Raw genomic sequence first — 12,956 nt, forward strand, 5'->3', positions numbered from 1 at the left:
ATTAGTGGTGCCATTTTGTAAGAACAAAATGTAAGAAGTAAGAAGTCACCATGTAACACATTTCTGAACCCAAGGAAAGGAGGGTCAAATTTGTAATTATCGTTAATACAGCTGTGATAATATGCTAATATCTTTAGGTATCCTAATTCTTTTTTACTATTTGTCTTCATATTGCATATCTTAGGATGCAGGATATTTTCAAAAGACCTTTTCGTAAGATTGTTTTGAGCGATGTAACTCTGCACCGTTATCTCAAGCCTGCAATATGCTACAGATGAAAGCACGTATCCGTAAACACTGGAGAGAGATGTAAGGTGAGTAATGCCTGCACGTAGTGTTGTGCTTTTATGCAGAAGCCATTGATCATTTGCGCATGAGTTTCAATGCAAATCTCTCCCAGGGGATGATTAAATACAACTGCTTTGCTTTCCTCCAAATCCAAAGTACGTGTAGCTAAACTTGCCAACAGGCAATGGAAGCTGGCAGGATGAATGATGGTCATTGCTCTCTGTGCCGAAGCAACAAATTCCTCATTCCAGGAAGGAGCCGTATGGTAAGCATCCTTAATGAGCATTCAGGAGCACAAATTCATATATTTACTCTCTGTGTGATTAAACTGCAGTACTGGCACAACATCAGGGAGAGTGGTTGTTTACCGAACAATTCATTATCTTATATATAGACAATCAGTCTCCTTCTTTTGTAACATATTTTTGTTGGTGTTGTTGGTTTTGGATTGGATTTAAAAAAGCACCTCTGTGAGATCAGCTGCATATGCTGAAACACTCTAGAGGAGGCCAAGAGATTAAACATGAATATAATTTAGCATTTTCCAATTGAAGTGATTTTTCAGCTCCCTATATATTTCTTTTGTGTGTGTGAGAAAATAAGTGGATGTTGGAAAGGCTACATAGCAGAGTTTTGTTTCATGTCGAGGCAGTATCTCACTGAGTGGAACTGACAGATGTGGGAGACTGTAGGGCTGCTTACTGCAAAGCCTTAGCTTAATTTCCTCACTGCAATTGTACATTTTGTTAAATATTAAGTATATACTTCCAATAAGACACCATGCTCATGAACACCACTAAACCAATGAAGGTTTACTGTGGCATCTGGAACCAAAATGTATATGAAAGATTCTTCATTTTCTATATGTTCTTTGTCATGAACATCCTGTGGATGACTTAATTGCATTAAGTAAACACAAAGAGCTCATATGGCTCTTATAATAATCATTGTTTCTAGAATTTAAACTGTTATGAATCTAAATGTCAGATTTCTGTGGAGAAAACTCCTTTTGAACCTAGCTGCCTTATGGGTACAATCAGTGCCGGTGCCCTGTCCATGTGCGCCATGATCTGCAGATAGGGCACCAATTTCTCAGGGGGGAACCAAACAAAGTCACGAGTTGACAAATGGAAAACGGACGTTCATTGTTTTCATGATCAATCAAGACAACATCCATAGTTTTTGGACCTTGTCTGCGCTCTAGTTTGTATGAAAGCTCATTTCCGCCACTCTGATGAAAAAAAAAGTAATATGTCATAATTATGACTTAGCTATCTCATGATTATGAGATACTGTATCATAATTGGTTGGGGCACAAGGCATTTGAGTTTAGGTCACCCAAATGGCTAGCATTGCCCACTGGGTACAACAAAAGCAAAAAATAACAACTACAACCCCACAGCCAACAGAAGATGTAGTAAGCATCAAGATGTCGTTGGATTTCCTGACCACAGAAGTTGTGGCAATGTTGCACCAACAGAAGGACCTCATTGAAGAAATAAAAGCATGTTGGCTTCAAAAGTAAAAGAATACGGAATAATTTATCCAGAAAATTGGGGGAATGAGTTGGAAAGATGTGCCAGAATTAATAGACTGGGGGTTAAACCGAGATCTTATGCCCAGGCTGTGAATGACGAGGATGGAGGAAACACTAGATTTGGACACAATTTCAATGGTGCAACAAGTTGCCTTCTTGAAGAAAAGGAATTACACTGCAAAGTAACCAAGTTGAGGCTCGCCATACTCTGAACAAGAGGAATCCTGGAGATAAACCAGCCATCATTCTAAGGTTTGCGAAGCACAAACGTAGCTAAGGGTCTTGCTCAGGGATTTAGAGTAGCAGTCTGTGGGGTTCAAACACAGAACCTTGTGGCTTTTCCAGGATGCAATCACCTTGCAAATCACTATGCCACACACTGCTAAAGCAAGTTTAATGAATAAAAGTTTTAAAAAGTTTTATGGTTAGCTAGCAGCTGCTCTTTCAGGTAGCTAGCTAGATCCAGTAGGTTAGACTATTGTTTTTAAACTTGCGCCATCTACTGTCGGGACTCGGGAGTGGGTGTTAGTTTACTTTAACCGCTTTGAGCAGAAAACGTAATAATACTCTTTAAAAACAGACAACAAAATGTATTTACAAATGTGAAGGACACGAGACATGTATTAATATAAGTCTATAATATTCAGGGGTTAAAGCAAAAATAATCAATTTGACTGAAAACATTTTCTAGTCAGCCCATATATTCCCGGGGCTGTGGACGTCATGCCACCTTAGTAACCTCATTTGCTTGTTGTGCAAAGTCCAGTTTAACCGAATCTGGTAGTTCCATTGACAATTCCTGTATCTCTCCCAGCTTCAGAGCCTTGGCGCCATCCTGGACAGCCCTCTCCATAATCTCCTTCACTTTCCACATCCATAACATCAACTGGTTAACTTTTATATTTGCAGCATCAAGCAAGTTCTTCCTTCGCACTTTTGCCAAACTGGTCCACAGTCCACTCACCTTTCCACTTTACAATTTCAAAACCCTCCATAAACTGCAGCTAATTCAAAAGACAGCAGCTTGCATCATTACATCATCTTCTTCACACCTGTAAATTAACTCTACTGTAACATTCAATATAAATCAATCCTATATACTGTGTCCCCACCTCTCGCTCATTGACTGCTGGAGATGGTCAACAGCCCCTCCACAGCCTTCTTTGTTACAGAAAAGTGCAGGTGGAATAATATTTATGATTTTTTTTACTTTTTCTGAATCAGACCCAGTCAAACCGGGACATCGTTTCACATTCCGACCCTCCTTCTTCTTCTTAAAAAAAAAGCGCGTCATGCTAAATTAGCCGAGCTAGAGCGTTACTCTTTCAGTTTTAAATAAAACATAACAGCAACAGACACATTTACCGAGGGAAATTGTTGTCAGCTATTCTATCCGCTGAACTTTCTGACTTGCTGGTTTACATAAATCCAAAGAAAACATTTGACCACCGCTACTTTCATTCATGCATCTGCGGTCAGTTTGAGATGTTCTTCCCAAAGTTAAAATGATTGAACACCGATAAACCTCAAACTGGTAGATTCCCGCTTTGCAAAGACCCGCCCTACTCTCCTTCTGATTGAGCGCAGCTTCTGTTTAAAATCTTGAATAAAAGGTCTACACGGAACATTTTGCGCTCATTTTCCAAATGACGAAAGTCCCTCATAGTGACGGAGAACATTAAACCCCTGATAATATTACTTATTCAGATCAGAAGGGGGAGGAATGTATTCCCCCCAGGGATAAAACATGAATGTACAGAAGGGGGGACATCACAACCAGAGGGGGGGAAAATCCCCCCCAACAAATCGCACCCAGTGTATAGCACATTGGAAACGTTTTCTGTTGTTAAATGCGATATATGAATAAAGTGGATTGGATTGATTGATTTGAAAGGGCCAAATTTAGTTCTAGATAGGAGATCTAGTGGAAGCTGATCCTACAGGCGAGGTGCAACCACAGAAAAAGATTGGTCACCTCAATGTTTATATTTAGTCTGTGGATCCGTGAGTAAATGTTGACTGTCTGACTTCAAGGACCTGGTGTGAATAGAAAAGCCCAATAACTCCGATAAATAATGAGGGGAAGGCTGTTAAGAGCTTTTCTTTTGCTGAGTCATTCACTCCTGTCCTTGTCGTTGTAGTCTGACTCTACATCATGCATTTGTATGTTTGAGTGACATGTGCACCTGCACATCTAAGCTTGGAGGGCTGTGACATTGACTGACACATGTCATGGATTACAGGGTTTCCCTCACTGATTGCAGGCCAAGTGGGCCGCCAGGCTTTACTTGACCCCTGCCAAGCTAAGCATTGTTTGTTTATTTTAAATATATTTTATTTGATACACTGCCTGTCTCTACCGGTCCATATTAACCCTTTTGAATAAAGCAACATGTACAGAGAAAGGGTCGAAAAACCTTGGACACTTTTTCCAAAGTCGGTGGAGCAATTTGAGGGAACATTGAGACCGCTCAGTTAACTGCCACCAAAGAAATTGCACCGCCACTAAGCCGACTTCATTAACAGTAGCCACACCGTGGCTAGATGAGGCAAAACATGGTGGGTTACCCCAGCGACACCTACCATCAGGCTGGAGGAAGAATGACACAAAAAGAACTAATTAGGCAAGGATGACCCGAGGAGAATCATTAAGCAACCAATCAGAGGCCAGCATGAAATCACATGCAAGAAAACAGGTTGCAAAAATGCATACACACTGATTTGAAGGCATTTCACACATAAGAAAAATATGACTTACACAAGAGAATAACCTGAAATAAACCCAAAATGGAATGGGAGCGCGGAAAAAACAGAAAAAACTCAGACACGTTTTATTAGAGTAGAGATGTGAATTAATATTTATTCAGTAGTGTAGGTTTACTGACTATACATCTTTACTGCAATTTTGATGACAAGTTGTCACTGGATCCTGACAAATTTTTTCTCCAACATGGATACCAGTTTTTATTACCATACTGATTAACCATTTAATCACAAATACACAGCAAAGGTTTCAATCATCCACTTCAACTGCAGAAACCTCTCTGCTTATTTCAATGATTTTATATACACATTTACACAGCCATTCAATGTTATTGCAGTATCGGAAACCTGGCTGAAATACAGAAAGGAATGGATTTTTATCTCAATGGTTATGAACTCAGCTATATGAACATACACAATAAAAATGGAGGAAGGATAGGACTATATGTAAAAAAAAAAAAAAAACACCAACTTTGAAATTCTGACTGCTGGATATTTTATCAACCACAGTTGATAATAATTTTGAATGAATAACCATACTATGCACGTATATAACATCAAAACAAGGTGAGGTCTTTCCATATTTCCATGCAGAAATTATCAAAGATTCATAATAAAAAAAAATGATTTATGCCTTAAGGCTATACCGACAAAATATGCTCAGCAAGATTCATTCTGTTTCCTTGCAGAAGCACATCTGTACAACATGGTTATTACCAATGATCCAAATGAAAAAAAGTGTTTATTTGTTGTAGTGATTTAAATGAAAAAGCAGTCATGAAGGATTTGGTTGATGAAGGATAAATCTGGTGTACCTATTAAACTCTATACATGTGAAGTGATATAATCAGCAAATCATCAATAGTTCAGTATAATACAAAATTAGTTTTGTGATACAAAAGATAATAAAATAACTTGATTGAAAGAAGTGAATTTAATCTTCTTTTTAAAAATTACTGTGGTTGCTGATGTAAACATGCAGGCTTTAATACTTGTGTGCTCATCTATTTGGGGTAGTTGTACATTGTATTCAGTAGCATGTTTGTGGGTTTTTATTCTTGGCAGTATTGAAGTTAATTTAATGCTGTCAAACACCTTACAACAGTGACAGTATTTTCTTGATTTGTGTGTGTGTGTGTGTGTGTGTGTGTGTGTGTGTGTGTGTGTGTGTGTGGTGGTTGGGGGTGGGGCATCCTTAACCTTGGAAAGAGGAAACCATAGAGGAAACCATAGAGGACTCTGGCTGGTACAGTGATACACGAAGTGATGATTGGGTGATACCTACCAGAGCTCCCCTAATTAATTGAATTGAATTGCTTTATTGTCCCCCTTGACGGGAATTACAGTACAGTACACCCCATCAAGAGAAAGACAAACATGACAGGCAGGTTCACTGAGGCCATGCTGCCTTTTCCAAGTTATAGATAAGGAATACATAGGGGGTTGAGGCAAAAAAAGAAAGTCTCTTAGGGGGGACAGCAGGAGAATGCAGAGAAAAATCCCTCGGCACAAAACAAGCAACATAAACACAACATCATAAAAGCAGTAAGTTCCATGACTGCCCAGTAGCCCCCTTCAGCCATAGTTCTAAATGGTGTGTTATCAGCAGTTCAGTAGAGCACTGTTGCAGGTAACAGGTGTCATGAACGGGTAAAGGCGGAGGGTAGAGTGTCTTGTTTGCAAAACACCCAGGACAGTTTGAGATAAAACCAGCCTCCAACGCCAGCATTGGGCAACCAAATTCAATAACAACGAGAGTGTTTTATCTCAGGCTGAATGTGAAATTTCTTTCAGCCTTCAAGTTCTTGCTGGTGCTCTTAGTGGCACTCCCAAACACGCAAATTTGTTGGTCTTTCGCCGTAAAACAAGCTAGCACTTCCCAAGGTCTTTTTACACTATTGAGTTCAGACCACAGCTGGCATGCGATGCTGTGCCGGGATCGCATCCAGCTTGCGGTTTTGCTCACATAGCATTTTAGTCTGGGTGATCACAGCTCAATTTAAACACTCACACACTTCCAGCAGCCTTACTAAGGCCAGAACTGTCGCCGACATCTTCTGAATTGGCCAATATACCAGGTGTCCGCCAGCTTCAATAACTAGAAATCCTGTTATCATAAATCCAATCATGTACGCATCTTCTACATCTTGGATGAACAAAATAGACAGACAGACCATCTTCCAACTTCCCCAGGAATCCAGGGTGTATCGGGCTGCATGTGTCCCCCCAGGACTGCTTGCTTCCCATGCGCCTGGTCTTCTTGTTGAGAAAATTTGATCAATTGCGCTAAGCAACCAGATGACCAGATCCATGTTTTTTGATTTGTATAATTTGCAGGAAAAGGCTCTGAGAGAGTTAAGTGGCATACAGACAAGAGAGCACATGCACGAAAGGTTCGGGGTGAAGAGATGAAGAGAAGCATCCGCCTTCCGAAAGCTGGAAGAGAGAATCATTGAATTCCTTTTTGCATAAAGTCTTGCATACATTATTTTTTTGTGACTTGCTTATTTGGTTAACTTTAAGTTCCCACAATGGGGAAATTCGGGCGGGACTTTAGCAAAATCACAGACAAACCACACCAGGCTTACACAACAGATTAATTAATATAAAAAAAGCTAAATTTAAAGTAAAAAGGGGCTCTGAGAGAGTAACAAAGCGATATAAGACAGGGAGCACAAGCAGAGAGGATACGGGGAGGGTAGCGAAGAAGACAAAGCAAGAGCCAGTTAAGGCTCTTCTGTCACCCTCAGCAATGCTTTGAGGTGCCTTGGACATTCCTCAACAATGCTGACCTAAGTGGGACCCAGTTCTGTAGCAGGTGGGTGATTGAAGGGTTGAGTGACAGCCATCTTGTCACCACATGGCGCAGGATTTCATGGAGTTAAATGTCACAAAATTCACAGAACTCTTTTACGGATTCTATCCTTTTGGCAGAGGTGAAAGAGAAACTGTATATGTTGAAGAAAACATTTTTCACATCAATTTAGAGGTTGTCCAGAGCTTTGTTCATGGTGTTATGGAAAAGATGTGCATGACAGTGTTTGCGAAGGACCGAGTTGTGGATGCCATAATTGACGTTTGTGTTGTCAGCACAGAATGCAGTAACATGATCTGGGGATAGACCCATATTTTCAAGACAGCTCCGTATGATTTTCCTATTCCCTCAGCAGACTTATTTTCCACAAAATCTATGATCTTGTTCACAACACCATTCTCTGATGTATAAAACTGCCTCTTATTTGAGGCATCAGTGTGAAGAGAGAACGGGAGTAGGTTTCCAACATTTTTTAATTTTTTGATCACCTCCTTTATTGCATTTAGGGACAGGACATCTGTGACAGCTTTCCCTGCCTTTGTCCGCCCACAGGACATCTTTTTGGCAATGCTGATGGAGTCATTCATTGTTCAAAGAGTCACCTTAAGTGCAAAGTCAGCTGAGTTGGGCTACCTCTGCAGCAGCCCCTTGTGAATAATAAATAAATCTTATTGTATATATTGATCTTTGTGTCTTGATCTTTATATTATTGTTTATTACAATAAATATGTTCTCTTTAGCCATAAATGCCCATATTCATAATATTTCCCTATAATAACATTAAAACTATTCTTCTTTTTTTTTTTACATATATCTGCCTCAGGTGTTGCCTGCACAAGTCTGCTTGTTTCTCTGTGAGTTCCAGCCACTTGCTCTGCCTGTTCCTTGGTCCACATTGCCTGTTCTGGTTTGTCCCTGCCTTCATCATCGGTTTAGCCTGTCACTGCCTGCAACCCCTGGTCAGTTTGGTTCTGCCATTCACCCCACCGGCATCCTCTGGTCCCCTGCTCATCCCTGCCTGCCTGCCTGCACCATCAGCCATTACTCATCTGTCTTGTCTGGTTCTGCTTGCCTGCCTCAGCAGCCACTATTCATCCTCACAATAAACCTTTTTAAAAAGTAACTCTGTGTCCGGCTGAATATCAGGTTCTAGCAGCCACTGACATGGGATGGAGATGAATATAGGTCAACCAGAACACATTAAATTATGTGATTAAGAGCTCAATAAATGACTGATGTTCTGAGTGTACACTGGCATTTCTGATTAAATGAAAACCTGAAAATATCAGCTAAGGCGGAGCTAAATAAATAAGAAATATATGAAAATCCATATTGGCTGACTTAGGCAAACACATTTACCATAAAGTCTGTATTGTCTTTAGGACCGCCACAATTTGGGCTATCTATGCAAGTAATAAACTATACACAGTAATGTGTGGAAAATTAATAGGATACTGACTGCAAGAACTGTGATGTAGAGAGAGAAAGAAAGGAAGAGGCACTGTTTTTAAACAGCACACTGCAGAAAGCAAAAGTGACACAGTTACTTTAAGTAGTTAATAATGGCTTGAAGCACCATGCCTTTCATTTGCAGTCATGCAAGTATGAATCAGTAAAAAGTGGTATATGACAGATTTCTAAATGTGGAACGCAGTTTTATCAGTGTCAAGGGGCACTAATATTTCTGTAGTGTATTCAGTTTTTTGACATTTATCTTCATGCCTATGATCAGGAGTTAAAAAGAATGAAGCAGTCATATTTTCTGTTATCAACAGAAACACTTCTAATACCCGGACCTTGTTTATTACTGTTGACGGCCTGACCGGCTCCTTACCACTCTTCCCTCTCAAGATTTATACAAGGCATAACTTATTTGCTTTCTTGACAACAAGACAAGAAGTATGTTGCTTCACGTCTAGTAATGGCTATGTCTTCTTGGGCCGCCAGAATCATTTCAGGATCTAAGTGGATTTAAACATTTGAATTATGTATCTTTAAAAAGAAACTGTTCCTAAAATCAAATCCATAGCTGGCTTCCTTGATATGGTGGCAAGGCAAGTTTATTTGTATAAGCACATTTCAGTAGCAAGACAATTCAAAGTGCTGTACAAAAACACAACATGAAAACAAAAATATTACAGAGGAAAGTACATTGCACAGTACATTGCTGGTTCTGCATTTGGGTATGCAGAGTAGATTTGAGCGAGAAAACCTAAGTTGTCTGAAGTCTGTGATGTAATTTGGAGCTAAGCATTCAGTGGTTTATAGACTAACAGAAGTAGTCTAAAGTCTATTCTCTGAGATACAGGGAGCAAGTGAAGGGACTTTAGAACTCGGGTGATATGCTCTATTTTCTTTGTCTTAGTGAGGACATGGGCAGCAGCATTCTGGATCAATTACAGTTGACTTTTTTGGCAGACCTGTGAAGACCATTGCAGTAATCAATTTGACTGAAGATAAACACATTGAATAGTTTTTCTAGATTATGCTGATACTGTCATGATATTTTTCTAGGATGAACCCGGACACAGCACGCACACACAGAGCTAGTTCTTAGAAGAGAGTTTATTGAACAGGGTGGATGATGGATGACGAAAAGAACCTGAGTCTCTTAACTGACGGAGATGTAGGGTGCAGAAGCTGGCCGGCAGGAGGCGTGTGGAGAGACTGACCGGGAGGAACTCTGTAGCCGAAGACTTGAGACCAGAACGGAGCATCTGAGCTGAGGACTTGGAGACCAGAACATCTGAGCCGTAGACTTGAGACCAGAACATCTGAGTCGTAGACTTGAGACCAGAACATCTGAACCGTGGACTTGAGACCAGAACATCTGAACCGTGGACTTGAGACCAGAACATCTGAACCGTGGACTTGAGACCAGAACATCTGAGCCGTAGACTTGAGACCAGAACATCTGAGCCATGAACTGGAGACCAGAACATCTGAGCCGTAGACTTGAGACCAGAACATCTGAGCCGTAGACTTGAGACCAGAACATCTGAGCCGTAGACTTGAGACCAGAACATCTGAACCGTGGACTTGAGACCGGAACAGCTCACCAGGAGATGAGAACAGGAGTGGGAACAGAGCTGAGCTGGATCTAGGCTGCGACTGGAACAAAACAAAGCTGACGGAAAGTCTATTGGCTGACTGTAACAAAAAACAAAGTTGAAGGAAGTCTTCAGGCTGACTGTAACAAAAAACTGAGCTGACAAGGATTCTGGCAGAGACGGAGCGGGAGTGAACACTATGGACCGGCGACGAGAACAGAATGAGGTGAGTCTTATAAAGAGGTGAACACAGGTGGCAACAGATCAGGGGTAATTGCTGCCTGACGGGTGACGGGAATGAAAACTAATTAGTGTCCAAAGGTGTGATTAAAGCTGAGCGAGGGAGAGCTAAGTGAACTACAAAATAACAAAGAAGCCAGACAAAACTTAAACCATGACAGATACATTAGTCCTTTAATACTGGAAAAGTTTTTTAGGTGACAAAAGGCCGACTTTGTAATTGTCTTTAGATGCCTTTGAAGATTTAGCTATGAGTCCATCACTACACCCAGATCTTGTGCCTGATCAGTGGTTACTAGCTGAAACAGCTTAAGATGTGCATTAACTCTTGATTGCTCTTCCATCGGTCCAAAAATGATTAATTCAGTTTTGTTTTTAGTCTGTTGAAAATCTTGGCACATCAATGCATTGATTTCTTCTAATTTAATCGGTGTTTAAACGGATTCATAATCACCAGTGACATGGTGATGTTGAGCTGAGTCATCTACTTAGTTATGGTTGTCATGATTTTGGTTTTTATTTGTTTTTGGACTGATTGACTGATCTCTCCACATTCTTTACTCCACTCTCCATTATCAGCTTCACCTGCTGCCACTAATTTTCACCTGGGACTATTTTTACATATACCTCCCTCACTCAACCACTACCTGTCAGAACATCTCTGTTCACTGCCTTCTTGTCTGATTCTCAGTGTTTGTGTGCTTTGACGACCTATCCTGCTGTTCCTGTGCTCACTTAACCCAGACTAGTTCCACGTTTTAGTGTCTCTGTGCACCGTCAGCTTTTGGGTTATTCCCTGTGTAGATAAGTGTCCACTTTCCCCTCTCTGAGGACTCATCAACTGTGTGGTCTGGACTTGTTGAGCCGGTCTCTGCCATCATCATCTGGTTATCTGCCTGTCCAATGCTGCACTGAGGTCCAATAATACCAGCACTATGGTTCTTCCACAGTCTGTATTTATATGGTTGTTTGCATTAATCTGGCTATTTTCTGTGCTAAAACCTGCATGGATCATGACATTATCTCTAGTGATATCATGAGAGGTGGAAGCCTCTGAGGTCAGTTTCATCATTGCTTTACTGGCTTTAATCTGGCTGAAAAAAAAAAACTATGACTTTGAATCTAGGGTCGAGGTGGGTAGCCAGGGATAGGATCCTCATGGACTGCAAAGTCTGAAGCTTTTCCCGTAGTTGCCTGATGAGATGGTCTCCAACTTCTGACGCAGCTGCTGGCTTTGTCATACCCTCCTGAAGGCTTTGCTCCAATATTTTATGAGGGAAGCATTTTGGAAGCAGAAACATTTTTCTTTGTAAACAGGTCAACAGTGGCATCATAAAATGGAGACAACGAAGCAACAAAAAGCACCCTCCAAAAATGTTTAACTCCTCTGATGTTAATAAATAAATGCCTGTTTGTAGCCCAGCTTAGGCTGCTCCAACAAGCTCCGTTAATTCTAACAAACAGTGCAACATTAGTAAGTATGTGCTGAACCATCTGGTCCCATCCTCTTCAGCTTCAGTTGTTCTGGGTGCAGTTTGAAGCTGTACTACTAAAGCTTCTCCTTTTAAAGACACAAACAAGTAGAGCATTGAATCACTGCAGTAGAACATAGGAAACTATTGGCTTTATTATAAATTGGAATAATGGGAAACAGCATACCTTGGCAGTGGTGCTGCCAAACAGTAGCCAAACAGCTTCCTTGCTTTGGCCCGGATGCCAGAGATCACAGGGTGCTGGTCAAGAAACTTCTTCACCATCAGATTCATTGCATGTGCAATGCAAATATGATGTTAAAGCTTCAGCTTTCTCACACAGTCAACCGTATTAGGAGCGCTGCCAGTGACCACACATCACCCTATTAGTGATTCTCTACACAAGCTATAATTTTCAGCAGTGTGTGATTGTGGAAATGACTGCACCCCCAGCAGCACTGCACCGAGCCTAGTTCTCTTATTCACAAAATGGCATGTTATAGCCAGTTAGGCATGCATGTTGATGGGTGTCAACATATCAGACATAAGGCTAGCAGCAGCCACCTTTTCCACTTTAGCCTTAGTCTTCTCCTTAGCAAACATCTCCACCATCATTGCCTTCAGAGCCTAAAGAAAAACAAATATGTAGAGCTTAATCATGAGATAAACAAAGTACTCTTACATTTTATGCATGCATCCATGCATAGCTGAGGTGTAGGGAGAACATAATTAGGATCCATTTGGGAGACAAATGCCCTAAATTTGAACCATCCACAATAATGAAGGGTTGT

General features: G+C 40.8%; 1 long non-coding RNA gene across 1 annotated transcript; it reads left to right on the forward strand.

Annotated features, from left to right (window-relative positions):
• Window positions 1-212: 212 nt before the first annotated feature.
• Window positions 213-8,329, forward strand: LOC118565145. The gene is made up of 3 exons (XR_004932208.1): window positions 213-314; window positions 445-553; window positions 8,227-8,329. It is a non-coding gene; the product is annotated as an uncharacterized LOC118565145 (long non-coding RNA).
• The last annotated feature ends 4,627 nt before the right edge of the window (window positions 8,330-12,956 follow it).

Source organism: Fundulus heteroclitus, chromosome 13 (genome assembly GCF_011125445.2).
Source record: "Fundulus heteroclitus isolate FHET01 chromosome 13, MU-UCD_Fhet_4.1, whole genome shotgun sequence".
Taxonomy (NCBI): domain Eukaryota; kingdom Metazoa; phylum Chordata; class Actinopteri; order Cyprinodontiformes; family Fundulidae; genus Fundulus; species Fundulus heteroclitus.